The sequence below is a fragment of the Paralichthys olivaceus genome, chromosome 14 (assembly GCF_024713975.1).
Source record: "Paralichthys olivaceus isolate ysfri-2021 chromosome 14, ASM2471397v2, whole genome shotgun sequence".
Lineage (NCBI taxonomy): Eukaryota > Metazoa > Chordata > Actinopteri > Pleuronectiformes > Paralichthyidae > Paralichthys > Paralichthys olivaceus.
This window is the reverse complement of record NC_091106.1, coordinates 13,507,642-13,519,412: the sequence shown is the minus strand read 5'-3', so window position 1 is coordinate 13,519,412 and position 11,771 is coordinate 13,507,642. Positions and strand designations below refer to the sequence as shown.

General features: G+C 43.5%; 1 long non-coding RNA gene across 1 annotated transcript in view; it reads left to right on the top strand.

Moving 5' to 3' along the window:
* LOC109629244 (uncharacterized) overlaps positions 1 to 11,771 on the top strand; it is a 47,232-nt gene that overhangs the window by 11,485 nt on the left and 23,976 nt on the right. The gene's annotated exons all lie outside the window — the stretch shown is intronic.

Here is an 11,771-nt window from a genome sequence, read left to right as displayed (position 1 = left end):
CTACCGTTGTATTCTTACACTTATAGGACTGAACTTTTTAATAATTCATTACTAATCCTCTATCTTGTATCCACTTTGTTTATTTACCAAGATGAGCATCATATTTCAGTTTTTACAAATGTCTTATTTTCTAAACAAAGATTATTTCCATTTCTATTACAACACATTAACCCCCAGTCAAAGTGCATTCGGGATTTCTATGGTAAATCCATCAAGATAAAATGATGCACATCGATTTCAATATAATATATAGTCAATATAGTCAAGTACTTTATACAGACTCTACACATACCGTATTCATACTCATATTGTTTACCATACCGTCTATATATGCGTATGTTTGTATGTGTATAATGCATGAATTGTCTGTTTTAGTGAATGATATATTTATAAAGTTTTTCCATACGACAACCACTCAAAGCGCTTTACAGTCCAGTTTTGCCATGCACCCATTCACACACATTCATGCGGTGCATCTATGTGCAGCGCTTGTGCAGGCATGTGCAATGGAGAAGCTGGGGAATGAACCACCACCCTCTGGTGCATATGCAACTGTGTAGATGTGTCACGGACCTGGATGTGCAACTTGTTATCATTTGATTATTCACTCCATACCGTGCACGCTCTGTTCTTCTCTGGCCCGACTCCACTGACACTGCAGTTATAAGCAAAGCATTAAACATATGTTTTCAATATCAATCAGTTCCTAATCAATGAGTCAAACTTTCAACTTTATATAAATATATATATATATAATGTTTGATGATGAATAACCAGTAATTACAGTAAATGCACACTTACAAAGTATTTAAATGGCCTCTTCTACATTATCTAAGCAGATCCACAGAACTGTCTCAGCTCCCATTTAGTGATGAAAAGAATAGAACAACAGCAGCGCATTTGCATATAGCAGAGTTACAAGTATCAGTGGCAATGATCCTCAAAAGTAATAAATAATTCTTTTCAGACTGATGAGCAAAAAGTTAGTGTTCTGTCTCATAACAGTCACAATGGCGTGTGCACGCGTGTGCGTGTGTGTGTGTGTGTGTGAGAGAGAGAGAGAGAGAGAGAGAGAGAAAGAGAGAGAGTTTGCAGGTTTACTGCTGCCAGATGTATAATTCTTATGTCATGCTCCACTGAGTCCAGCCTCCCAGAGACCCCCAATGAAATTAGGTGTGCGTGTGTGTGTTGCGTGTGCGTGTGTGTGTTGCGTACAGCCCAGTGAAATGAGATGTTCACATCCCAAGGACGTCTCCCACCATAATTTAAACTCACTGGTGCTGGAAGACTTCAAACTGAAAGTGCTGAAGTCATAAACCAGTGCACTTCTGTCTTTACTGTTATTGTCTGTGATCTACCGGTGTAAATCCACAGGCAGGTGGCTGTGACTCAAACAATGCAAATACCACGACAGAAACATTAACCTCTTCCGTGTTGTGATTACTACATATTGGCTGCAGGGCGGGCCGTAAAATTAAGTTAAAGACCCAAAGTCAACACTCCCTTTATTTATTTTTATTGCTCTCGTGTTGCACTTTATCTGCCCCAGGTTTGATTTGCAGGTTGCAGAGTTCTCAGTTTGAAAATGTGAAGTGTTAGAGAAAAAGAAAGTGCTCCTGGCTTGACTTACTGCAGCGCATGATACCTTCAGCTATTTTACTCCCTGATCTACAGTCTCTCACAGCAGAGACCAATGTTTTTATTTACGAGGGGACAAAGAGACATCTATCAGCTCTCAGCTGAGGCCAGTGACGGTGTGTAGTGTGACTTTGAGGCAGAGAGTGAATTGTATTCCTTCCCCTGGGGCGCACTGGGACAAATCCCAGACAAGATGTTGTGGTTTGAGACTGTCTGCATCTCTTCCAGGGCTTCTCACCAGCTTACCTCACACCCACTTGTCTCCAAGGTCGTGCCTCCTCCTCCTCCTGCTCCTGCTCCCTATGTAGACGCAATGGTCTTAAAATAGAGCTTCTTTAAAGGTTCAGTGTGATTGAGGGGAAAGGGATATACTGGTTGAAACTAAATATAAAATAATCCTAGTGATGTGCCCTTTATATTCAAATACTTTGTATTTACATCGGGAGCAGGTCCTCTCTATGGAAGCTGCCATGTTTGTTTTTACTGTAGCCCAAACTGGACAAACTAAACACCTTTTGACTTTTTATGAAAGCTGAAGGCTCCCACAGGAATTCATGTCTGGAATGGGAGGATGAGTTGAGGGGTATTCAGCTACAACATGCGAATCCACCACTAGATGTCACTAAATTCTACACACTGAACCTTTAAGTGAAGATGAGGAATGTACAAAGCTCAAGGGAACAAAGGGGCGAGGGAGGGGCTTTTTTTTTTTTTTTTTTTACTACGGCATGAAGAAATGTCCCCTTTCCTCTTTAAAAGCTGTTGAAAGATATAGTGCTAGCCTTGTGATGAATCCCCTCCACGGTGGATAGGAGAACACTTCTCATATCATTAAGCTTTAGTAATGGTCTCGATGCTGCGTCCCCTCTGGCAGAGGTGCCTTGTGTTCACTCCTCTGGCTAACAGGCCCTGCAGGATGTACCTCCAGATTCCCTCTGCTCCGCTGCTGCAGCTGCTCCTGTCTGATTCAAGGGTCCGTTTCCTGGAGCCATGTTTAGTGAAGCTGTTGGATCCAAAATGTTTCCTCATCAATTAAATATTATGCATGAAGTTTTAATGCCCCACTAAAAGAAAGTTTTTTGTTTTAGTTACTTTAAAAATATATACAATTTTTTTCATTTAACACACACACATACACACACACACACACATACACACACACACACACACACTATTATTGTTATTACAGCACTGTTGTCAGTTGCTTTCTCATTCTGGAAACTGTTGAGTTTCTCGATTTTTCAGGTGTCAACCTTCCTCTGTAAAGTGCCTGAAGATAATGTAAGTTGTGATTTAGTACAATACAAATTACATTAAATTGACTTGAATATCCACATATCTTCATCTTATGCATGGCTCTGTGGCAGAGAGGATAAAACTCCAGCTAAATTGGCTCTTTCATTTTAGACCTCTGTATTAGTGTGAATCAGTGAAGCGTCCTATCTTGATCATTTTTAGGAACCTTGTGTTATTTCCACTTCCTACTGACGTTGGTAGTTCACCCTCCTGTTTTTTTATTCTCTGTTTTATCTCACGCTCAGAATAAAAACATTAGATTTTTTTGGGCAGATGAGCTGCAGCTCTGATCTTTGAACCACTGAGACAGCTCCACTGTACTTTAGCCTCCTGGGCATGAGTGTTACAGCAGGCGTTGGTGTGAATGCACATCGTGCGCACACATACACACACACACGCACACACTCACATGCAGGGATGTACGCAGGTTTAGCCAACAGGGTCCTTCATAGATCAGCCTTCCCTGACAGCTCTCTTAAATGTCCTTGGCAGCCCCCCAACCCTCGGCCGTAGTTCCCCCCTCTCTGCTCCTGCTCCCCTGTTCGGGCCAAACCTCTGATGGATGCCGCCATATTTCTCTGCCTCTCTCCCCGGGAATGCTCCCATAACCACTGTGCCCTGTAATGCATGACACAATCTGTATATATCCCATTAAGTGTCACTTTGTGAATGAACCTGTTTCTCCACACTCAGTTCGCCTCGCAGAATGACATGCAGAGGATAGAGGCTGGAAGCTCACCAGCTCCTTTAAAGTCAAGATGAATGTCTCCTGGACCATACCCCCCCCCCCCCCCCCCCCCCCCCCCCCACAACCCCCCACAACCCCCTGCTCCCCTCCTTGAGTTAGCATCTTAGCTACACCAAGTGTTTACATTGTGAAAACTGCTCTGTGGAACTCAAGTTAAATGCTGATTAATATGTATACGATCTGCTTCTGTAGCTTCAGTTTCACCAAGTGTCAGTTTCACAAAGCAACAGCTCATCTGCCGAACACGCACGTCCTCATAAGACTGTGAAGAATTACACTGTGAGGAAATGTTTGTTTCCTCTTCACCCTCCGTAGTTCCTTAACTAATTTTTTTTTTTTTTACATCATGAAGTTTTGTACACACTGCTTTGCTATCAATCATGGTTTTTAATTTAATGTATGAATATGTGATTTATGTTGCTCGGACAGAAGATATAAATCTATTTTGCCGAGGGAGGGATGGAGGGAGGGTGGTGGTGGGGGGGTAAGAGCGCTGATGGTCCCTTATTGATTGGCTGGCTTAATAGTGTTTGTTCTTTATAGCTGATCTCAGGAAATAAAGCAAATAAATAGTTGAGAATGAGTTCAGTCACTGAGATACTCGCGAGGACGGGAGAGAGATGGAGTGTGGAGGGAGGAAGAGGAGGCAATTGGAAAGGAATCAAACAGCTGGAAAATGGAAGGAAAAAAAACAGCTGACGAGCAGAGTCATAAAACATCGCTGATAAATATTAAATGTCAATACGATAATTTTCACACAAGGAAATAATCACTATAATTAGCATTTCACATTATTTTAACTTGAAGATGGGTCTGACATAGTTCTGCTGAGCTTTCATACACTTTGCTTCCAGGTACTCCCGTCCCTTGTGCTTTCAAAATGCTAACCTTTATCGACATCTCTTCACTGTGTCAGAACGTGACGGAACAAGATGTTTCTCTGTAAAACCCAGAAGCCACATTGTTTGTTACACGTCACTCTCATGTCTCATCTTTTCTACTAATGCAGAGTGTCAGGCCCCTATTTGCTCTAAGACAGTTCACAAACCTCATAGGATTTGTTACATGGTTTTGAAATCCAAAAGTTACCCAGGACCAGACGTCCTGGAGGCCAGATGAAGGAAGTTTATGCTTACATGTCAAGTTAGGTGAAAGGAAATAAATTACCGTGGGTGAAGTGCATGTTATATAAATACATAACCGTGCATAATTTGTGGCCCAGATTGAGCGTCTTATCACGGGAACAAACTATTTCTACACGTCTTTAAGAAGCTGGATCTTGCATGAGCAGCCTGTCTCCGAACCTGATTCATGACCCACAGAGGAAACACTAAAAAGACCTCAGATATGTGACTTCAGACTCTCCCAACTTGGGAGGAGGAGGAGAGCAGCGCATAAATCCAGCCCATTAGCCAGCAGGTCTCCCGATGACAGTTCCCGCCCCATGGCTGATGTAAACCAAACTTCCTATTCGAAGATGAAGAAGAATGTCAAGCAGAAGCTGAAGCCACCTCGGCCCCTGTCACCCTGCTCCCGTGACGCCTTGACATTAATCGCAAATCGATTCTAAATAAGGGACGAGGGAAACAAGTGAGAAACGAAAAGGATGCGTCCATCTCTGGTGGAGGGACGTGGAGAGGGGAAGAGGTAGAGGAAGAAAACTAGAAGAAGTGCTGGTTTGAGGGAGCTGGAGAAGGTATATTAAAAACAGGATAACATTTATTAGACATCCAGACCTTATCTCCCCAGCTATACGTCTTTTGCTGAGGATAAATAGCAGAAGCTGGAATGGATATCAAAGGACAGACAGCACAGTTAAATGTGAATGCATAGTCCTAAAATACAGAGAGCTACAGGCTTCATGTTGTGCTTGTTGCTCTGCCAAACGACTGCAGTCTGACCATAACTCCACAGACACAGGTTGCATAGGTTTCAAATGAATCTGTTATTTTTTCAGGCAAGTTTCCTCCTTTTATTCCCTTTTCCCCAACCTCCCATTTGTGTGTAATTATTGTGCCGTTGCTCGGTCGTGCCACATGTCCAAAGTCTCCCAAGCTTCTCCAAATGTCCTGATGATAGGAGTAATGAGCTCTGTTTCATCTCATCATGCTAATGGTGTATTGATCTGAGCCTAGGAGAAATGACTGCATCAACTCCTTAGTTTGCCTGTGTCACAGCATCGGACTCATTGCATTACAGACATTTGGCTCCGGGTGCAACACAATATCGCTCAACGTCCTGAAGTTGTAATATGAATTGTTGGCAGAAACTTTATTTTGACTTAAACCTGCTGTTGGAGGGATTAGTTAAATAACACATGTACCACATGTTTTCTAATGTGTACACAGTCCTAAAACCAGAGAGCTCCAGGTCCAGTAGGTTTACTACTCCTGTAAAATTGCCATCACACGATCTACCACTGTTTCTGAGTCCTGTGCTGTTTCCGTTGCTGTCAGCCTCGGTCAAACACCATCCCTCCTCCTCCCACATTTCCGTCGCTGTCTCCTCAGTGGGGTAATCAGCCATCCTCCTGCAAGGTAATTCCTGCTCAGGAGTGCATGTGGCCGACGCTGCGGAAATTCATTTTTTGGTTTAATTTCAGGCCTATTGATCGTGGAGCGCTTTACGGCTGCATGACATCCATAATCACAACAATGGTGTGACAGCACAGATAAATAATGTGGCAAAGGCATGGAGAGAAGGAGGGATGCGGGGGTAAAAGGAAAACAAGTGTGAAAGAAAGAGGAAGAGCAGAGTTTCCATCTCTTACTGTATTCTGTAATAATTACCAAACCCCTCCTCGTCACACCCTGCCAAGCCCAACCCCCTTTCACCTGATTGATCTCCCCTCAGACAACATGAATTAGTTTTCTTCCCAAACTTATCTGAAATCAGTTTGTTTAAGCATCCATTAAGGCAGAGGACCCGCTGCTCTACAGTAATTGCCACAGTTACTGTAATATCTATAATTATTATGATTAGTGGAGCAGAATTAAGTTACTGCTATAGAAACCACAAGGAGCTGCAGCGTGATTATCAGGTTTTGCATAAACAAACGCTGTGGTTGAGTGAAGCAGGAGATGATTCAGGCAACAGAGGGGGAGCAAACTAGAGAGGAAGTATTATCAGGTAAAAGTTAATAAAATTGTAAACATAGGACCATGTAAATACTTTATCCTGGTGGAGCATGTTGAGCAATGTACAACATGCCACTGGCTTTTGCCATATTTAACATCCTTATTAAGATATTTGTGGCATTACCACACTGCTGAGCCGTTTTCTCTGCGGTAAACAGAAATGACAGCAAGATGAGGCCAGTGAGGTCAGGGTCTGTGTGGGCAGAAACTTTAAGAGTGTCTGGAGAGCTGGTTGAGTCCGGCAGCTGAGGCCACAGCAGGTCTCTGCCTCCACTAGGTGTGTACACAGCTCTGTTTACATCACACTCCACCACAACTTAGCTTAGATTGAACTGCTCCCAGGTCAGGAACATATTATATATGTGATATATACTCTCTATCATATAATGAGATGTGATAAATTGAAGTCCAAAATGTGACCTTTCATAGTGTACATGTAGTTAAATGATAACAGTGTCTAGTAAACAGTGATGCCAGTGATGCAGCAGTGCATAAAGCATGCCTCTCTCTCGTTGTTGGAGTGTGAGGAGGGTGACAGCTCCCGCTCATAAAATGTCTCAAGTCAGGAAGGCGATAAGGATGCAGGGCTAATGCGGCTTGGCACACGCTTTTATTTGTGCGGAGGCAGAGAAGTCCAGCTCTTCTTCCCCTTCTGGACAGTCACGGCGCAGAGTGGATACTGTAGCAGGATGGGAAATCGGCAAAGAGACTAGCAGACCAGTTTTGTTGGGACTTTATGGGAAGTGTAGGATCCAGTGTTTTGGGAACATCATCTGCACTAGGGGTTACAGCTCTTGGCCACCACTGCTCTGGTTCTGACCATTTTTAAAAACAACGTGTCCAGTGAGAAACCATAAATTGAACTGAATGCAACTATTAATCAGTGGAGTACCCTTTAAAATTGTATTATTGATTTTTTTTAAAAAACGTTATTTCAACCATCCTGGTAAAACATACCCATCCTGCACTTGATGTGACGGTGCAGTGTAATTAAAAAAACACTTATATGTGGAGCTGTTTTTGTTCTAACGCAATGACAGGAAGCAATAAAGTTACAGGCCAATCTCACTGATCCTAGGAGCATTTTTAGTCTTATTACATGTAGCCACTGTAAAAATCTCATCACTTTGCCTTTATCCTGAGCTGCAGGGATTTTCTGCTGCTTTGCATGCATACATAATGAGACAAGGCTTGGTAACAAAACTGTTTCTTGTTGTTGTTCGGGATGAGCGCCACTGGGAGTGAATTGTACCACAAGGTTTCACACTGTTGATCAACTATAGCTATTTGTATGTGACGCCACACCCGGCCTGCTGCCTTTTTTTTAGGGAGGGCCAGTGACCCAATCATGGACACGGCCTGTTAAGAGAAGCAGCCTTTTCTTATCTGCATGCCCTTGGAGTACGCGCCCATTGATATGCCACCTTGACTCTATCTTCATGCCAAGATGGTTCCAATTATGCGAGCCGCTGGAGTGAGGCAGAGCGTGCGTTTTTGTATAAAAAGTGGTCCATGGGTAATGTGATCCTGCCGCTTTTTCCCCCCACAGGGATGGTTCCCGCGCATGGAAGAAGGGGGGGATTAAAAGAGCAGCCATTTCTCTACTCAACACTCCCCAGATCACCTCTTTTCCCACAGTCTCATGACCCCATAAGGTGGACTGATCTGTTTGGTAAATTGCTCATCAGCAGAGCCTGGGCTCTGCAACAACCTGCATTCATTATACGCAGCGGTTCAATGCATCATACGTGGGCATTTGTGCTGTGACATCAGTTCCTGTGCGATCAATCTTTCTGTAGACGCCTCAGACACCGAGGTGAGTGCACAGTCAGGGCAGATCTGTGACTGACAGCACGCCGGCTGTCACTCAGCTGAAATGATAAGCTCAGTGTTTGGACAGCCACCGGGAAAGTGAGAGATAAATGATGAAGAATAGTGTTGAGACTGATTGTTTATAGCCTGAGAAAGCTTCTGCACGAACCAGGATGCTTGTGTCAAAGATCGTTCCTTTTTTGTCAGGCTTCCAGGAATCTATATCATTCTCAGTTTGTTTATACATTTTTCATTTGGCGTGGTGGATTTTGCATGTTCTCCTGTGTCTGCATGGATGTTCTCCAGGTACTCTGACTTCCTCCCACAGTCCAAAGACATGCAGGTTAGGTTATTTGGAAACTCTAAATCGACCATAGGTGTCAATGGTTGTTTGTCTCTATATTTTGGCACCCAATGTCAGCTGGGATCGCCTCCAGCTCCCCTTCTACCCTAAGATAAGCAGTACAGATAATGGATGAGTTGGTTGGAAGTTACAATCATATTCCCTTCATCTGCTTCCTCTGACTTCCAGAAGAGGGCAGCACTTCTTTACCAAATGTTATTGTACCTCTTTTGGCCATGTTCAGTGTTCTGTCTTTCAAATCTCTGTGCTGTGTGATTCATTGAGGAGAAGGATGCAGACAGAGGTCATCATTTTGACTCTTCCCTCACCAAAGAAGTGCAGAAAATTCCCTGCATGCTTCTCATCCTTTTAATCTCATCTTCCTAAAACTATTCAGACTAAACGCAGCTTGTCATGCACACTATGATTTAAGAAACAACAGGATTTACAGCAGACTTCTCTTGCCTGTCGTTCTTCTTCTCCTTGCAGACTTTCTCCCTCTCACACACATTCTCTCTCTCTCTCTCCCCTTCTCTCTCTCAACTCGCCTCACTTTTTCATTGCACCCCTCTCCCTCTTTGCCTCTGCTCCACCCTATAATCACGCCGGTTCATGGCTCTCATTTGGAGTGGTATATATAGCAGTAATTGTCAGGGTGCAGTACAGAGACTGGGCAGAGCATGTGTACTCTCTCACAGGGCTGTTTTGCAGTAAATCTAAGAGTGGAGAGGACAGGGGGGTGGAGAGGGAGGGAGGGGGGCATCCATGTACGTGCGCAGGCACATGCACGCACACGTAAAGTCCCATTCACACTACGCACAATGTTCAAGTTGTGCACACAGAAAAGTAGATTTTACAATCGGCTAAGAAACAGGCTTTGTTTTGCTTCTGTAAGTTGTCATATCTCACCGCCTATTCATCAACACTCTTAATGGGCCCGACAGAAATTGAATGTGTTTCATAATTTGTTTTTCCTTCAAAATAATGGGACAATTATGCAAATGAATCCCATATTCAGGAAAATATCTCCTTATCAGTAAATGTTAACAATCCCTGGTGATGACTTGGGGCCTGTAAGTCAGCTGATCTGCACTTGATCCATGAGCACATGGAAACATACTGTGTCCATACAAAATTGTGACGGCAGGTATATCAGTAATAAGTGGACGGAAACACTAATGAGCTTCGTCATTAGCTTCTTGGATTATACAGCAGCAGCTCATCACCTGGGACATGATGAAAAGCAACACTTCCTATTATCAAAGCAGCCACGTGTCGACCAGCAGAGACATTCCTGCTCAGTAATCTGAAGTTCGATCATAAAGAATTCCCTTATCAAGTCCATCTGCCTCTTAAACCATGGAACACTGCTTCCAAAAGAGATGAAGCCAAAGACCTGTTATGCAGTTGTTTGTGTTGTTGTGTGACACGTTGGTGATGGTAGTGGTAATGGTGGTGAGGGGGGTTCCTTTTAGCTTGTATGGACAGGTCTGTCATTCAGAGAGTGCACACAGTCTCCATTGTGGAGCCTTCTGTGGTCCCCATCAGGTCAGGGTGGGGTGGCAACGCAGGGGCCTCACGAATAAAAACACGTGCTGCAAACAGGAAGTGGATAAAAACAAGACTGTGCGTTCTGCCTGTGTTAATGAATGAAGATTTGCTCTTTTTTAGCCCCTAAATTGTTTTCTCACTCATACTCAGATTAATTATGACAGACTGATCCAGTTTACTTGGGTTTCACGTTGGATGGAGGTCCACACTGCAAAAGAATGAGCCTTGATGTTATCAAGTTCTGACTCATGAAATCATTTTCCCTTCAATCGGGAGTTTTAGATACGAGGACCTAGCGTCTGCCAGTGTGATGAGATCATTTCAGGTCATTTCAAGGTAGTTTTCAAAGAACAAGTGAAACTGGAATGAAGTGGACTTATCTCTAACTTCGTTAGACGTTGGGCCCTAATATAAATCAAGATAAGCTGTGAATGCCTCAACGGTTGTTTACAGTATGTGCATGTGTGGTTAGAGTCATGCTTCGCTGAAATGCATGAAAGGATGCTGAATGTGTGTGAGAGCACAGCGTGAACCCAGGTGCTCTGCTTTCAAGAGCTGCTTTCCTGTTTGCCCAGCAGCTGCTTCATCCTGGCCAGTGACCACTTCACAGCTCTGCTGTTTTCTTTTTGGGTGGACTTGTCAGCTGGGATCAAAATCAGATTCTTCTTAAGAGTAAATTTCCTCTCCAGACAGCTGATCACTCCACCCAATTCAACCACATTTGATATGCTCGAATTTAGTCATTAGCGCCTGAACACTTGTGTGTATTTTTGTTTCTCAATTCCCATGAGGGGCAGTGTTTGTAGAGGATTAAGTCACAGAAAAACTAACAGCTTGAAATGGTTATCTTGGGGCAGCCTGGTCATTTTGACTGGAAACATGTAAAATAGATTTATTCCTCTGGTCTGTTGGTGTCTAAAAAAAACAAGAAGTCAGGCTGCTTAAGTCACTAATTCAATCATGCCAGATCTTCCGACATAATAATCCACACGTACCAGGGCAGGTTGTAGGAGAATATTACATTAAACATCATCACATCAGCACTGTCGCCTCACAGCACAAGGGTTCGCAGTTCGAATTCCAGGCTGGGACCGTTCTGAGTGGAGTTGTATGTTCTCCCCGTGTCTGGGTTTTCTCTGGGTTCTCCGGCTTTTTCCCACAGTCCAAAGACATGTTGATTAAGGTTAGATTAATTGGATAATCATTTATCTTTGTATATGTTGGCCCTGTGATACGCTGGTGACCT